Source organism: Kogia breviceps, chromosome 8 (genome assembly GCF_026419965.1).
Source record: "Kogia breviceps isolate mKogBre1 chromosome 8, mKogBre1 haplotype 1, whole genome shotgun sequence".
Taxonomy (NCBI): domain Eukaryota; kingdom Metazoa; phylum Chordata; class Mammalia; order Artiodactyla; family Physeteridae; genus Kogia; species Kogia breviceps.
The window spans coordinates 6,138,143-6,150,631 of record NC_081317.1 but is presented as its reverse complement, the minus strand read 5'-3'; the positions used below and the strand labels follow the sequence as shown (position 1 = coordinate 6,150,631).

The 12,489-nt window shown below is 43.3% G+C and overlaps 1 protein-coding gene across 25 annotated transcripts in view; it reads right to left on the bottom strand.

The window, feature by feature from the left end:
* FNBP1 (formin binding protein 1) overlaps positions 1-12,489 on the bottom strand; it is a 140,868-nt gene that overhangs the window by 61,074 nt on the left and 67,305 nt on the right. The gene's annotated exons all lie outside the window — the stretch shown is intronic.

Genomic DNA, 12,489 nt, shown 5'->3' with positions numbered 1-12,489 from the left:
CTACACCACATTTTTGTTGGTCCATTCACCAGCTAATGGGCATTTGGTTGTTCCCAGTTTGGGGCTATTATGAATAATGCAGCTGCAAACATTTGTCTAAGTTTTGTGTGGATAGATGTTTCCATTACTTAGATTTTCTTAAAACTTAAAATTCATCTCCCTGCCATCTGCAAAGGCCCTGAGGCAGGTATGTGCTTGGTGTTGGCCACCAAGGACACCAGAGGGCCAGACCAAAGGGAGCCTCAGGAATATGAGGAGATGGGGTCAGAGAAGAAAGGGGCAGCCTCTGCAGGGTCTCGTAGGCTTTTTGTAAGAACGAGTGGGGGATCTGTAGATGCCATAAAGGAAGGTTCCAGGTGGGAGTCTCTCTCCAACCCTGGAAATGATGGAGACTTGGACCCTGGGGTAGCAGCGCAGGTGGTGGCAGAGGCTCAGATTCTGGGTGTCCTCTGGTCAGGAAAACCACTAGGATTTGCTGGCGAATCAGATCAGATGTGGGCTGAGAGATGCGGAGGGGGTCCGAGGGACTCCAGGGTTGTTCAGACCTGCATGGGTCATGTGAACAGAAGCCCTCGCCCTCTGGTTCTGTCAGATTTGCCACGGAGAGGGTTCTGGCATATCAGAGGGCATGAGTTTCCATCTGCAGCTTTCCCTCACTAGGATGCCAGGGGCTGGCCAGGTCCTTTGACCAAAGGCCACAGCTCCTCCGGTCAGGCAGCACCCCTGCAGCTGATCTCTGAAGTTCCTACAAGGCTGCCTCGCCCTTTGAGACCCAGGGCCACAGCAGCTCCCCGCCATGATTAGCCTGGGGGTACCGCTCCATCCCTTACTGCTTTTCCTGAGCCCTTTCCACAAGTGGTAAATGCTTCTTTCAATAAATGGTCTTCCCTCAGTGACTAGGCTTGAATGTGCTGTCTGTTTTCTGGCCGCCGAGGTAAGCACAGATGGGAAGGGTGTGCTGTAGAGAAGGCACGGTGAAAGGGGGACAGGCATGGAGAGGTCCCCTCGGCACAGCCTCAGAGCCTTCTCTCTCAATCATCAGCGCCTATGGCTTAGCTGACTCACAAAAGGTAGCTGACTCCTGGGAGGCCAGGGAGGAGGAGACAAAAATCAGATTTTTTTTTTTTTTTTTAAGAACAGTGCTCCTTTATAAGGGAATGTTTTCTTGTCTCTCTTCTGAGGTCATGTTTCACCATTTTAAGCGCCTCTTGACAGCAAGGTTTATCCATCTAGCAATTTTTTGGTCTAGAGGAGCCCCGTGGGGCTTCATTTTTCAAGTCTCATAATAGACACAGGGCTAGGACCGAAAAGAGATGGAGTCGAAGGTAGGAATAAACAAGCAAGAAAGGACTGGGCTTCGGGAGGAGTAAGGTAAGCTGAGAGAAAAGTTAAGGAGCTTTGGAGGAAGTACAGGCTTTCTGAAAGCCACATATATCGTCTTAAAGAAGGATGGAAGGAAGGAGGGAGGGCGGGCCTGGGGAGGGAGGGGAGCAGGAGGCTCAGGAGGGAGACCAAGGCTCAGCTGTGCCCCTCGGCCCTGAGGGTCCCTCGTCATTGTCCCAAACAGGCCAGAGGAGCGGCCCCACTTCCTAAGCAGGTCCCCTGCGTTCTGCACTTTGCAGAAAAGATACCTCCATTCCCCCAGATCTTACTTCGAGATTCAAAGACAGACACAAAAAGACAAAGAAAAGCTCGGCACCCAGCGCAGAGCTGGGCTCTAAGCTTCCGCTCCAACTCGACAGCAACTCCGAAATGAATGTTTTCACTAAACGAAAGCTCCCTCACAGCCAGGGCCGTCCTGATGGAGAGGAAACGCACGCAAAGAACATGGAGGAGTGACGGACACGGCACAGGAAAGGTGGACTGGCCTTTCCTAGCAAAGGAATCTTCTCTGAAGACAACAGTGTTCCCAAAAAGGTCATGTTTTTGGAAGCACGAGGGATGATTTTCATTGAAAATCGACTACATAGCAAACTCCCTTGTCACTTCTTCGTTCCAAGGTTCAAAAATAAATGTGGATTTATTCTTCAAGCACGGTGTGGACCTTGCTTGACGATACTGGTGAGCTTTTTGCCAGGAAGGACTCCTGTCACAACACACCCCATGACACCACAATTCGGTGGGACCGAAACAACTGTCTGAGAACTACGCCTGTGACTGCATTTCATGTAGCTTAAAAAAGAATCTAGGTGTCACTGATTTCCCTTCCAGTCTTTCTTGCCTAGTATGTGTTCCTCCAAAATGGATTTGCCGACAACACACAAAAACAACCTTGTGCTGCCTGATCCCTCAGGAAACTAATGGATGGAACAAAAGCCCTCCTGACAGTTCTCAGCATCCCATGACCTAAATAGCAGCGGTCCTTTGTAACCAGCTCCATCTTCCCTCCTTTAATCGGAGAAGCTATCTTAACAGTTACAAAGTTAAACAAACCAACCAGCTTGCCAGATGTGTTTGTTGTTTATTAACAAACAATGGTCAAACATTTCTTCTCTGGGCAGATAGCAAGTGTGGATCTAAAAAGTGTGTCTCCGACCTCTAAATAAAGAAGAATTGTTCTCTAGAAAAAGATAATAAGCACTTCTTTTGGAGCCATGGAGTGAAGTCATCACAGCTCTTTTCTCCTATCAGAGGAGAGACAGGAAATGCCATCTCTAGAGACCCAGAAAAATACGCTTTGCTTTCTCCTGTAATAAGATGCTTTAGTTTCTCTTTAAACATAATAATAGACCTTTTAAAAATGCCTGATGGTATCTGGGGTGACAGCTAAACTTACTTTCATTTCAACTTTCTGGTTGAACTTTAAAAATGTACAGGTAAAATCTATACAAATAAAATCAGCCTTGAAAAATTTTTTAGAAATTTCCTGGGGACTAGGGGTAGCTGAGATAAAAAATCACAGGGAACCTAAAATAGGCAAGCATTAACTTAAAGCAAAATGACAGTGACAAAGCTTCCAAGGAGATTTTACTGCACTGCAAGAAATCATACTTAGGCTGAATAGACAAACGGTGAGAATGTTTATTATTCATATTTTACAGTTAGGTACAACAGCTGCTCATTTTACTGTATATATATAATATATCATTAATTTTTAAAACTACTTTTAAAGAAGCAAAATATGGCATTGATGTGAGAACAGCCACTTCAAAAAAAAAGTGGAAAAAAATTAAAAAGAATAAACACTCAACTAAGGACAGTCAGCCATCTGGAATTTTAAATAAAACTCAGATTCCACAGATGAAAACAAAGGAACACAAAAACTTGAAAAGGCCAAGAGAAAAGGAGCTTCCAGAAAATATGTCTGTGGCAAATATTAGAATTTCCTCAAAACCTACAGTGTAGTGGGTTTGAGTGCTAGCAGCTTCTAAGCCTGACTAAGGATTAATTAACGTAGCGACAAATCTGTGTGTGTAGATCTTTATGTGGACCGTGTAGGAAAACTGTGAAGCATCTTCAGACCTGCTCAAGGGAGCATTCCGTCACCTCACTGAAGTCCCAAACCATACACCCAGAAACGTTCCTGACAGGAGTTGCATTCTGCTTTTCTTCAGTAAGGCCTGTTTCCCCAAAATTCATTTATAATAAGAGTATCTTCTCAATGAACTCGTTTAAAGTTCCTAAAAATGCCTCTTATTCTCATACTGGCTTTTACTCCCCAGAACTCTCCCCACATCCACACTTTTTTTTTTTTCTTGGCTTTGCCGTGCAGCTTGTGGGGTCTTAGTTCCCGGACCAGGGACCGAACCCCAGGCCTCGGCGCTGCGAGCACTGAGTCCTAACCACCAGACCGCCAGGGGATTCCCCACATCCACACTTTTTACCTAGACTCCAATAGTCTTTTTTAAACTGTTCTTCAAAACAATCCCTTCTTTCACATCCCTTAAAATTCTAATTCCTCTGAAGAATCCCGATTAACTCAGGCTGAAAGGATCTTCAAAAGATCAGTATTGAGCAGCAAAGGACTCAGATTCTTCACCTGATCTCTTCCAGGGGTATGAAACTGTTCTTCCAAACCAAAACAAGGAAAATCGCCCTTAATAAGGATTTTAGATAGAGTGCGAGGTTGATGGGTGAAACTTTCGGGACAGTAATCCTTCCTTGGGCTGAAAGATCTTAAAATCTAACTCAGATCGTTCACTCGACAGGTGTTAATTCCACACCCACATGCGCGGGGTGTTGCTTTACTTGTGAGTAAAACAAAGCCCCTTTCCTAGTGAAATAGTGGACACAGCAGTAAGAGAAAGAGGGTAAGGAACTGAAGAGGAATGGGTGTGGGTGCAGGCAGCATTTAGATAGGGCGGTCTGGGAGGATGCTTGAGCAGAGACTTGAATAAAGTGTAGGAGTGAAATTGCAAAGTTCTCGGAAATACCCTTCCAAGCAGCAGGAACAGCTAATGCAGATGCTTTGAAGTGGGAAAGGGCTTGGTGTATCCAAGGAACAGCTAGAAGCCAGTGCAATTAGACTGAGAGGAAGGATAAGGCAGAAGAAGAAGGCAAGGGCTAGACCGTAGACAGCCTCCCAAGCCACATGAGCGCAATGGAAAGCTACTGGAAATTTTTTTTTTTTTTTTTTTTTTTGCGGTACGCGGGCCTCTCACTGTTGTGACCTCTCCCGTTGCGGAGCACAGGCTCCGGACGCGCAGGCGCAGCGGTCACGGCTCACGGGCCCAGCCGCTCCGCGGCACGTGGGATCTTCCCGGATCGGGGCACGAACCCGCGTCCCCTGCATCGGCAGGCGGACTCTCGACCACTGCGCCACCAGGGAAGCCCTACTGGAAATTTTAAGAAGGGAAGGGAGATGGTCTGATTTGCACTATCCCAAGGTTGCGCTGGCTGCTGTATGGAGAATGGACTGAATGGGGGCAGGAGGTGCAGGGGGACCAGGCAGGAGGGTGGGGACCACCTGCCTAAGGGTGAGCTGGTGGTGGAGACGGAGCTGGGGAACTGGGTCACGGACCATGGGGCCAGCCTGGAAGCAGAGAGAAGTTAAAAATAAAAGGCTTAGGACAGTCCTCCAGATGAGAGATGATGAGAGACTGGATGTGGTGAGAAGTGTTTGGATTCAGAACAATTACTGAAGGGGGAGCCGACAGGACTTGACATTAGACAGAAGATGGGGCATAAGGGAAAAGTAAGTCCTGGGTACCCCACGTTTTGGGCCAGAACAACTGGGTTTAAAAGGACTGCCATTCACAGATGGCAGGAATTGCAGATTGGACTGGGGCATGATAAAGGATAAACTCTGGGGAATCCAAAGTTTGTTTTGGACAGGTTGACAGGGCCACCACACTGCACAGCTCTGGGGCATCCTTCACACTGTTGCTGGACTCCAGGGCCTCTGCTGACAGCGGTGTGGACATGGGTGATGGGTGATGCTATATCGGACATCTAAGGGGAGATGACTGGATATAGGGGAGTCAGGTGAGACACGCCACAGTCGTCAAGAAATTCTCACACTGCTTAGAAGAAAAAGAAGGTCTCATTCTAACTTACAAGGGGGAAATACAAAACCCAAAGTCGCATTTGAAATCCATGAAATCAAGGACAGAACTTAAGGATCCTGATGATTAAGTATGTTACCCCATAAATGAGAAAATAAAATTTCTTTGGTTCACCAGGCCAATGGTTTTGCAGTGACAGAACCACAGTGGGGACAGGGTGTTAATTAATTGAATTAATTAAATGCCGCTATCACATGTTCTTTGAAAACAAAGAGAACAGAACGAAACAAAATACACCTTCTAGACATACATTAAACCAGGGGCTATTAGTGGGTGCTGTATAAGTGTGACATGCAGAAGACCAACAACTTTTATAGGGTTTCCCGCCTTTTGATTTATTTAAATAAATGCAGTAACACCAGTAAGGAAGAACAGCTCTTTAGACCCACTGCTTCTCTTCCAGATCATGAAATCTAAAATCTGCCTTACTTTTCTGTGTTTTCTTCCTACAGGTTCTGGCTTTATAACAGAGTATCCACAGTTGAATCTCAATAGAACTGAATAAATCAAAAACAGATTTGTAATTAGCTGGGTCCTATAGATAAGCTCCTTTTACTTTTTGCTTTCCTTCATGCTAAGTTTTGTCTCTTTGCTGTCATCTCTTATAAAAACCTGTTCTAGGGAGTGCCCTGGCGGTCCAGTGGTTAGGATTCAGCACTTCCACTGCCGTGGCCCAAGTCAGGGAACTGAGATCCCACAAGCTGCATGGCACAGTGCAGCCCCAAAACAAACAAACCAACAAAGACCAACCAAAACACCAAAACATGTTCTAAACATATTAGAGTCAGTCTGGGCTGCAGAACTGCCTTATAGGAAATTAAGCCCCTTCGTAAGTTTCATAAATAGGATATAGCCAATACCTAAACTTTTCAATGTGTGGCTTTTATTTTATTTATTTATTTTAAAATTTAATTTATTTATCTATCTATCTATCTATCTATTTATGGCTGCATTGGGTCTTCGTTGCCGCGCTCGGGCTTTCTCTGGTTGCGGCGAGCAGGGGCTACTACTCTTCATTGCCGTGCGCGGGCTTCTCATTGCAGTGGCTTCTCTTGTTGTGGAGCACGGGCTCTAGGCGCGTGGGCTTCAGTAGTTGTGGCACACGGGCTTAGTTGCTCCGTGGCACGTGGGGTCTTCCCGGACCAGGGCTCAAACTTGTGTCCCCTGCATTGGCAGGCGGACTCTTAACAACTGTGTAAATGTGTGGCTTTTAGTATCCATTTTTAAACATTTCCAAAACCTTGGGGGAAATTTTCATATTGTCAATTCTCAGTAATGTAGGGTCTTGCAAGCATCATCTGAGATTTATAAAAATTTTAGTGAGTCACTGAAGGTATAATTATTTCCTCCAGAACTCTTCAGAGAACCATTGCCAAAAAGTGATTCTGCTCCTGGCCAACGTTTCGTAATCAAGCGTTCCTTCTACCTGCCAGGAGAAATGTAGTTGGAGGTTCCAGTAAACGTTGGCTGGAACCTCCGCGTTCCCCTCCCGGAGCTCTAAATCTCCATAAATCCCTCACATGTGGTTAGTGGTGACCACTGCAGATAACCCTATACACAGACTCAAAGGTTGGAGCTGAACCCCTCTCTCTAAAATTCTTTAATAACTTGATTCAGAGTGCAAAAATTGCTAGTAAGAGCGTATTTATAATAGTTCTTTCAGAGGAATCTATCTGATAGCAACGCTGAATTACCCACATCTCAGATAAGCCAATTCACACCCAAGTTGATCCTTTCAGCAACTTGGGAATCTCATCTTTTCCTCTTTTAAAGACCATCAATCTCACAAATGGCCAAAGTTTAACCAAGAACCATGAATCTGGTCTGCTTTGACCTCATATTCTCATTTCTGGGAATTTAGCTTGGAGAAATAATCCCCACCCCACCACACACAAAGAAAACAGCTACAAAAGTAAAGAATTCACGGCAGTATTATTTATATAACTAGCTAACTAACTAAATAAATGAATAATCAGAAACCACTAATAGCCTATGATCAAACAATAATTAGTTAAGTGAATTATGTGTTAGAATAATACATAGCCACTAAAATTCTAATTATGAAAACTATATATTTTCATGTAGAAACATATAAAGTGTTTATGATATTGAATGGGGAATAAAGAAAAACAAATTATACCTATACTAGGACTAATACTATTAAATATTATATGTATATTATATCCATATATAGAGGATATCAATACTTCTCTATATAAATAACTATATATCTATAAATGACATCCAGAAGGAAACTTGGAAAAATGATGATTTTGATTGATAAGGACTGTGTTTTTGTTCTTTAATTCAGAGTTTTAGTAACATTCTTTAAAAACTTTGGTAACTAATCAATGAATCTCAGCAACTCCCCTTAAAAAGGGAAAGTAAATAAAAGAAAACAGACGTTCTTATTGTATGTGGTCAGCTTAAAGAGATGAGGAATCTTGTACTTCCTGTCAGTTTGTAAAAATCTAGGAAAATCAGGCAAGTATAAAATGTCTAGACTTTACACATTAAAACTAATCATGTTGCCTTAGAAAGAACTGTTGATTTTCCAGTTATTTCTATCCATTATCATTGAACACCAGTAAATCCCAGACATTGTCACAGAATCAGATGCATTGATAATTTACGTTTGAGAATAAAAGACTGAAGGCAAAACAAAGGAACGGTCACTGTGTACTTCAACTTATATTCACCCCAAGGACTGGCCACTGAGTCCATTACCTCTAAAGAGAAGGTGATCACCTTGCCAAAAACACAGTTGCCTTAAGTGGAGCCCATGAGGTGACGAAATTAAAAGCCCCCCCTCCTCTCAGGCTTCCAAATGAGAACTGCTGCTGGCTTGAACACCAGGCTTTGGAAAGAACCTCAACGGCTGTGTTCTTGCAAATGGCAAGTCAAAGCTCTCTTTCAAAGAATTCCCTTTTACAAAATCAACATATTCTCATCAAAACGAGCAAACGGATTTTTGTGTGTCAGGACCAACACTGGTTATTCATACTATTATGTGAGTGAGCTGCATTGTAATAGGAGAACATAGCATATGTGGAAACTGCTGCATAAAAACCATATTTTCTCAAGTCTACAAATAACAAATGCTGGAGAGGATGTGGAGAAAAGGGAACCCTCCTACCCTGCTGGTGGGAATGTAAGTTGGTGCAGCCATGATGGAAAACGGTATGGAAGTTCCTCAGAAAACTAAAAGTAGAACTACCATATGATCCAGCAATTCCACTCCGGGGCATATACCAGGACAAAACTGTAATTCAAAAAGATACACGCACCCCTATGTTCACAGCAACACTATTCACAATAGCCAAAACATGGAAACAACCCAAATGTCCATCAACAGATGAATGGATAAAGAAGATGTGGTACATATATACAATGGAATACTACTCAGCCATAAAAAAGAACAAAATAATGCCATTTGCAGCAGCATGGATAGACCTAGAGATTAGTGTACTAAGTGAAGTAAGTCAGAAAGAGAAAGACAAATACCATATGATATCACTTATATGTAGAATCTAAAATATGGCACAAATGAACCTATCTACAAAACAGAAACAGACTCACAGACATAGAGAACAAAGCCAGGGGCAGGGGGGTGGGGGTGGTGTGGTGGGGAGGGAGAGGGATGGACTGGGAGTTTGGGGTTTAGTAGATACAAACTATTACATTTAGAATGGATAAACAACAAGGTCCTACTGTATAGCACACGGAACTATATCCAATCTCCTGGGATAAACCATAATGGAAAAGAATTTTTTTTTTATGTTGACAAAGTCTTTTCACACTTTTTTTTTTTTTTTTTTTTTTGGCCGCACCACGCGGCATGTGGGATCTTAGTTCCCAGACCAGGGGTCAAACCTGTGCCCCCTGCTGCGGAAGTGCAGAGTCTTAACCACTGGACCACCAGGGAAGTCCCAAAAGAAATGTATATATATGTGTGTGTGTAACTGAGTCACTCTGTTGTACAGCAGAGACTGGCATAACATTGTAAATCAACTATACTTCAATAAAAAATAAAATAAAAATTTTAAAAAATCACCCTTTCTCCCAAAAACATGAACAGCAAGTACTATCCTATTTTACTTTTAAGACTTCAAGAGTTTTTAAAATTAATTTTTATTGGAGTATAGTTGATTTACAATGTTGTGTTAGCGTCTGCTGTACAGCAAAGTGAATCAGTTATACCTTTAAGACTTTAAGCTTTTGTTTAAGATCAAACAGTTGGCTCATGAGCACGATATGGCCTCAGAGGCAAGGAGAATATCCATCTCTCCCACTACGTTACTGTCTTCTACTTCCTTTCAAATCCATTCAAAAAAGGAAGGAAACCTCATCTTTTGCAGTGAGCTATTTCTCACCGGGCACTCTTGTTAGAGAGTCATCTATTCAAACATTGCAAAATCTATATGAAAAATAATTTTCTTTAGTATTCTGAACTGAACCTGGAAATCCTCTCTATATGCAGTAACAAGATCCAGCAGTAATCCTGTAAATTCTAAATCGTCCCTTTGGGCAGGGAGGATTTCGCCACTGTATCAAATGGCCCAAAATGTGTTAGGCTGATGGTTAAGAATGGTACTTAAGCAAGACACTATTTCTAGTCAGCCACGAGAAAGAGTAACTCGACCTAAAATTGTAAAAGCGGCTTGTTTTCAACGCCATCAGCCAATTCAACGTTTTTAAGACTGGTCCTGTTATGGACAATATTGTTATGACATATGGTCACAAGGAGACCTGTATATGCTCCTGTTTTCTGTAATAAACCCTGATCAAACCCTTTCTAGGGTAGAAAGGAGATTCTGTATTGAGAAACAGAATGACCTGATGGAAGGTACCAGATATGCGGTGCCTATACATCAATACACGGAATGTGGTGCTAGGCGGTTTGTACCTGTCTTCTTGCGATCCTCCCCTGAACTCGGGAAGGCGGTTTATTATAATCAGCCTCAGTTACAGATGCAGAACTGGCCGCTCAGAGAGTTATATAACCTGCCTAAGGTTTCCTAGCTGGTGGGGCTGCCAGAGTCCTGAGTCGGTTTGTTGACTGCAGAGCCTGGGTCCTTTCCTCTCCTCCCTGACTGCCGGGGGCTGAGGCTCTCTGGACATACTGCTGATTGAGGCTCTCCTCTCCTCTACAGAAGATCTGAAGTTCACTGTCAGCCCTTCACGGTCCCGCATCGAAGCAGCAACTGCATTGGACCCCAGAAGAGCTGGATTTGGGCTCTTGCTCTGTTGTGGCACTTCTGCTGATAATTACCGTCACCAGAAATTGGAAACCATCACATTCTACGGTGGTTTTGACAGTCACCCTTATGAAAATTAGATCGCTTACTAAGGAAAGTCAGGGTTGCCAAAAGTGAAAGGTTGCAAGGAGAAATACCGCACAGTATGAGATGATCTCAAGGAGCCCTTTCTACAGCTGATGGAGACCTTCACACCAGTCAGCCCAGCATCCTTGGGTATAAGTTCAAGAAAATGACTCAGTGGGAACCAGAGCATGTGTGTGAATGCGTGCTGCCCTGAGACGTGGGCTGCCGGGTAGCAAAATGTAAAATGATGAGCACGGTGTATAAGATAACAGCCCTCCCCCTCCCCCAGGGATGCTGTGAGGATAGAAGTCAGTTATTATAACCTGTAAAAATGAACACTTGAGGCCAAACAGTTAAATATCCAATATTACGAGAGTAATTTTAGAAATCAGAGAACATCAACACAATGCCACATCATGCAGTCATTCAAAATAATGGTAGCTATTACCCACATAATAGGCAAAGCAGAAATGTTCATGAAGCGTGATATTAAAACACCACAAATGTACATGTACTTACTGATATTCTTTCTAGAGTTTTAAAAGGTTTCACAATTTCCTAAATTTTCATCTCAATAGAATTACAAAAGGCTTTAAGAGAGCATACTGGGGCTTCCCTGGTGGCGCAGTGGTTGAGAGTCCGCCTGCCAATGCAGGGGACGCGGGTTCGTGCCCCGGTCCGGGAAGATCCCACGTGCCACGGAGCAACTGGGCCTGTGAGCCATGGCCGCTGGGCCTGCTTGTCCGGAGCCTGTGCCCCCGCAACGGGAGAGGCCACAACAGTGAGAGGCCCGCGTACAGCAAAAAACAAAACAAAACAAAACAAAAAAAACAAAAAAAAAAAAAAAAGAGAGCATACTGTTTACAGCTCCTCTCAACAGAACATGTGACTCAGAGAAGTGTACATGTAATTCTCCTTAAAATAAAAGGAACACTATGCATTGCAAGATATTATTTAACGTGTGTCTGCACCACCTATAATTTAATAATTAAATTACTACAATTTTTTATTAAAAAAGGAAAAGAATTCAAAGTACAGACATGACCGACTATAAAAAAGACATGATTACCAGTGAGTGAATAAAACAAAAGGACACAATCATAACACAGCAAAGAAATACAAGGATCTGCAACTCGTAAAACAAAGTGTAACTGAGAACTAAGCTATGTCGAAGAAGGCTGCTTCTACTTCTCAATTCTTTCTTTCACTCCAAGAGTATTGATCGAGAGCCTGCTGTGTGCCACACTGGGCACTGTTCCAGGGACTAAGAATACAACAGTGGACAAGAAAATTCTTGCCCTAGTGGAGCTTACAGCGTGGGGTGAAAGAAAAACAAACAAGTAAATACATTAAATGTTAGATGCTGGTTAAGTACTAAAGAAAAATAAAGCAGGGGGAGGTGGTAGAAATGGGCTGGAGAAGGTGGGGGGACTTTGTAATTTTAAATAAGGTAAACAAGATAGACCTCAATGAGATGATATTCCTGAGAAAGAAGTCAGGAAGTGAGTTCTGCAGATACCTGGGGGAAAAGCTTACCAAGGCTAGAAAAGCCAGTGCAAAGGCCCTGGGGCAGGATCGCACAGGGCATGAATAGCACAGGGTAAGAAGGCCACGTGGTTGGAGGGGGAGAATTCAAAAAAGTAGGAGGAAGCCAAGTTATG